Source organism: Coturnix japonica, chromosome 30, assembly GCF_054131305.1.
Source record: "Coturnix japonica strain WE chromosome 30, WE-NBRP24, whole genome shotgun sequence".
NCBI classification, from domain to species: domain Eukaryota; kingdom Metazoa; phylum Chordata; class Aves; order Galliformes; family Phasianidae; genus Coturnix; species Coturnix japonica.
This window is the reverse complement of record NC_140692.1, coordinates 6,246,504-6,252,256: the sequence shown is the minus strand read 5'-3', so window position 1 is coordinate 6,252,256 and position 5,753 is coordinate 6,246,504.

The window sequence follows — 5,753 nt, the reverse complement described above, 5'->3', positions numbered from 1 at the left end:
TCCTCATTGCTTGGAAATTTTATTGCTCTGAAACCGCAATGCTTAGCATCCCTAATGCTTACAAACCTCATTGCATAGAGGCCTTAATGTTTAGAAACAACAAAGATTAGAAAACTCAATGCTTGGCTTAGAATCCTCCATGCATAGCTTAGAATCCTCAATGCTTAGAATCCTCAATGCTTAGCATCCTCCATGCATTGCTTAGAATCCTCAATAGTTAGAATCCTCAATGCTTCGCATCCTCAATGCTTAGCTTAGAAAACTCAATGCTTAGAATCCTCAATGCTTAGAATCCTCAATGCTTAGAATCCTCAATGCTTAGAATCCTCAATGCTTAGCATCCTCATTGCTTAGCTTAGAATCCTCAAAGCTCAGAATCCACACTGCTTAGGAACCTCAATGCTTAGCATCCTCCATGCATTGCTTTGAAACCTCAATGCGCAGAATCCTCATTGCTTAGAAATTTTATTGCTCTGAAACCTCAATGCTTAGCAACCCTAATGCTTACAAACCTCAGTGCATAGAGGCCTTAATGTTTAGAAACAACAAAGATTAGAAAACTCAATGCTTGGCTTAGAATCCTCAATGCTTAGCATCCTCAATGCTTAGCATCCTCAATGCTTAGAAACCTCAATGCTTTGCTTAGAAACCTCAATGCTTAGAATCCTCAATGCTTAGAATCCTCAATGCTTAGAATCCTCAATTCTAAGCATCCTCAATGCTTAGCATCCTCAATGCTTTGCATCCTCAATACTTAGCATCCTCAATGCTTAGCATCCTCAGTGCTTAGCTTAGAAACCTCAATGCTTAGAATCCTCAATGCTTAACATCCTCAATGTTTAGAATCCTCAATGCATAGCTTAGAATCCTCAATGCTTAGAATCCTCAATGCTTAGCATCCTCAATCCCTAGTATGCTCTATGCTTAGCTTAGAATCCTCAATGCTTAGAATCATCAATGCTTACAAACCTCAATGCTGAGAAATTTTATTGTTTGAAACCTCATTGCTTAGCATCCCAAATGCTTACAAACCTCAATGCATAGAGGCCTTAATGCTTAGAAACCTCAAAGATTAGAAAACTCAATGCTTGGCTTAGAATCCTCTATGCTTAGAATCCTCAATGCTTAGAATCCTCCATGCATAGCTTAGAATCCTCAATGCTTAGAATCCTCAATGCTTAGAATCCTCAATGCTTAGCATCCTCATTTCTTAGCATCCTCAATGCTTAGCATCCTCAATGCTTAGCATCCTCAATGCTTAGAAACCTGAATGCTTTGCTTAGAAACCTCAATGCTTAGAATCCTCAATGCCTAGCTTAGAATCCTCAATACTTAGAATCCTCAATGCTTAGAATCCTCAATGCTTAGCATCCTCAATGCTTAGCATCCTCAATGCTTAGCTTCCACAATGCTTAGCATCCTCAATACTTAGAATCCTCCATGCTCAGCTTAGAAACCTCAATGCTTAGAATCCTCAAGGCTTAGAATCCTCAATGCTTAGAATCCTCAATGCCTAGATTAGAATCCTAAATGCTTAGAATCCTCAATGCTTAGAATCCTCAGTGCTTAAAATCCTCAATGCTTAGAATTCTCAGTGCTTAGCATCCTCAGTGCTTAGCTTAGAAAACTCAATGCTTAGAATCCTCAATGCTTAACATCCTCAATGTTTAGAATCCTCAATGCATAGCTTAGAGTCGTCAGTGCTTAGAATCCTCAATGCTTAGCATCCTCAGTCCTTAGTATGCTCTATGCTTAGCTTAGAATCCTCAATGCTTAGAATCCTCAATGCTTGCAAACCTCAATGCTGAGAAATTTTATTGTTTGAAACCTCATTGCTTAGCATCCCAAATGCTTAGAAACCTCAATGCATAGAGGCCTTAATGCTTAGAAACCTCAAAGATTAGAAAACTCAATGCTTGGCTTAGAATCCTCATAGCTTAGAATCCTCAATGCTTAGAATCCTCAATGCTTAGCATCCTCAATGCTTGGCTTAGAAAACTCAATGCTTAGAATCCTCAAACTTAGAAACCTCAATGCACAGAATCCTTAATGCATAGAAACCTCAATACTTAGCATCCTAAGTGCTTAGCTTAGAATCCTCACTGCTTAGAAACCTGAATGCTCAGAATTCTCAATGCTTAGAATCCTCAATGCTTAGCTTAGAAACCTCAATGCTTAGAATTCTCAATGCTTAACATCCTCAATGTTTAGAATCCTCAATGCATAGCTTAGAATCCTCAATGCTTAGAATCCTCAATGCTTAGAATCCTCAATGCTTAGCATCCTCAATGCTTAGAATCCTCAATGCTTAGCATCCTCAAATCTTAGAATCCTCAATGCTTAGCATCCTCAATGCTTAGCATCCTCAATGCTTAGCATCCTCAATGCTTAGAATCCTCAATGCTTAGTATGCTCTATGCTTAGAATCCTCAATGCTTACCATCCTCAATGCTTAGAATCCTCAATGCTTAGCATCCTCAATGCTTAGCATCCTCAATGCTTAGAATCCTCAATGCTTAGAATCCTCAATGCTTAGAATCCTCAATGCTTAGAATCCTCCATGCATTGCTTAGAATCCTCAATAGTTAGAATCCTCAATGCTTCGCATCCTCAATGCTTAGCATAGAAACCTCAATACTTAGAATCCTCAATGCTTAGCATCCTCATTACATAGCTTAGAATCCTCAATGCTTAGAATCCTCAATGCTTAGCATCCTCAATGCTTAGCATCCTCAATGCTTAGCATCCTCAAAGCTTAGAATCCTCAATGCTTACCATCCTCAATGCTTAGCATCCTCAATGCTTAGCATCCACAATGCTTAGAATCCTCAATGTTTAGCATCCTCAATGCTTAGCATCCTCAATGCTTAGCATCCTCAATGCTTAGCATCCTCAATGCTTTGCTTAGAAACCTCAATGCTTAGAATCCACAATGCTTAGAATCCTCAATGCCTAGCTTAAAATCCTCAATGCTTAGAATCCTCAATGCTTAGAATCCTCAATACTTAGAATCCTCAATGCTTAGCATACTCAATACTTAGCATCTTCAATGCTTAGCATCCTCAATACTTAGCATCCTCAATGCTTAGAATCCTCCATGCTTAGCTTAGAAACCACAATGCTTAGAATCCTCAATGCTCAGAATCCTCAATGCTTAGAATCCTCAATGCCTAGATTAGAATCCTCAATGCTTAGAATCCTCAATGCTTAGAATCCTCAATGTTTAGAATCCTCAATGCATAGCTTAGAATCCTCAATGCTTAGAATCCTCAATGCTTAGCATCCTCAATGCTTAGCATCCTCAATGCTTAGCATAGAAACCTCAATACTTAGAATCCTCAATGCTTAGCATCCTCAATGCTTAGCATCCTCAATGCTTAGTATGCTCTATGCTTAGAATCCTCAATGCTTACCATCCTCAATGCTTAGCATCCTCAATGCTTAGAATCCTCAATGCTTAGAATCCTCAATGCTTAGAATCCTCCATGCATTGCTTAGAATCCTCAATAGTTAGAATCCTCAATGCTTAGCATCCTCAATGCTTAGCATCCTCAATGCTTAGCATCCTCAAAGCTTAGAATACTCAATGCTTACCATCCTCAATGCTTAGCATCCTCAATGCTTAGCATCCTCAATGCTTAGAATCCTCAATGCTTAGCATCCTCAATGCTTAGCATCCTCAATGCTTAGCATCCTCAATGCTTAGAAACCTCAATGCTTTGCTTAGAAACCTCAATGCTTAAAATCCTCAATGCTTAGAATCCTCAATGCCTAGCTTAGAATCCTCAATGCTTAGAATCCTCAATGCTTAGAATCCTCAATGCTTAGAATCCTCAATGCTTAGCATCCTCAATGCTTAGCATCCTCAATGCTTAGCATCCTCAATGCTTAGAATCCTCAATACTTAGCATCCTCAATGCTTACAATCCTCCATGCTTAGCTTAGAAACCTCAATGCTTAGAATCCTCAATGCTTAGAATCCTCAGTGCTTAAGAATCCTCAATGCCTAGATTAGAATCCTCAATGCTTAGAATCCTCAATGCTTAGAATCCTCAATGCTTAGAATCCTCAATGCATAGCTTAGAATCCTCAATGCTTAGAATCCGCAATGCTTAGCATCCTCAATCCTTAGTATGCTCTATGCTTAGCTTAGAATCCTCAATGCTTAGAATCCTCAATGCTTACAAACCTCAATGCTGAGAATTTTTATTGTTTGAAACCTCATTGCTTAGCATCCCAAATGCTTGCAAACCTCAATGCATAGAGGCCTTAATGCTTAGAAACCTCAAAGATTAGAAAACTCAATGCTTGGCTTAGAATCCTCAATGCTTAGAATCCTCAATGCTTAGAATCCTCCATGCATAGCTTAGAATCCTCAATGCTTAGAATCCTCAATGCTTAGCATCCTCCATGCATTGCTTAGAATCCTCAATAGTTAGAATCCTCAATGCTTAGCATCCTCAATGCTTAGCATCCTCATTGCTTAGCATCCTCATTGCTTAGCATCCTCATTGCTTAGCTTAGAATCCTCAAAGCTCAGAATCCTCACTGCTTTGGAACCTCAATGCTTAGCATCCTCCATGCATTGCTTAGAAACCTCAATGCGCAGAATCCTCATTGCTTAGAAATTTTATTGCTCTGAAACCTCAATGCTTAGCAACCCTAATGCTTACAAACCTCAGTGCATAGAGGCCTTAATGTTTAGAAACAACAAAGATTAGAAAACTCAATGCTTGGCTTAGAATCCTCAATGCTTAGCATCCTCAATGCTTAGCATCCTCAATGCTTAGCATCCTCAGTGCTTAGTATCCTCAATGCTTAGAAACCTCAATGCTTTGCTTAGAAACCTCAATGCTTAGAATCCTCAATGCTTAGAATCCTCAATGCTTAGAATCCTCAATGCTTAGCATCCTCAATGCTTAGCATCCTCAATGCTTAGCATCCTCAATACTTAGCATCCTCAATGCTTAGAATCCTCCATGCTTAGCTTAGAAACCTCAATGCTTAGAATCCTCAATGCTTAGAATCCTCAATGCTTAGAATCCTCAATGCCTAGATTAGAATCCTCAATGCTTAGAATCCTCAATGCTTAGAATCCTCAATGCTTAGCATCCTCAATGCTTAGCTTAGAAAACTCAATGATAAGAATCCTCAATGCTTAACATCCTCAATGTTTAGAATCCTCAATGCATAGCTTAGAATCCTCAATGCTTAGAATCCTCAATGCTTAGCATCCTCAATCCCTAGTATGCTCTATGCTTAGCTTAGAATCCTCAATGCTTAGAATCCTCAATGCTTACAAACCTCAATGCTGAGAAATTTTATTGTTTGAAACCTCATTGCTTAGCATCCCAAATGCTTACAAACCTCAATGCATAGAGGCCTTAATGCTTAGAAACCTCAAAGATTAGAAAACTCAATGCTTGGCTTAGAATCCTCTATGCTTAGAATCCTCAATGCTTAGAATCCTCCATGCATAGCTTAGAATCCTCAATGCTTAGAATCCTCAATGCTTAGCATCCTCATTGCTTAGCATCTTCAATGCTTAGCATCCTCAATGCTTAGCATCCTCAATGCTTAGAAACCTGAATGCTTTGCTTAGAAACCTCAATGCTTAGAATCCTCAATGCCTAGCTTACAATCCTCAATGCTTAGCATCCTCAATGCTTGGCATCCTCAATGCTTAGCTTCCTCAATGCTTAGCATCCTCAATACTTAGAATCCTCCATGCTCAGCTTAGAAACCTCAATGCT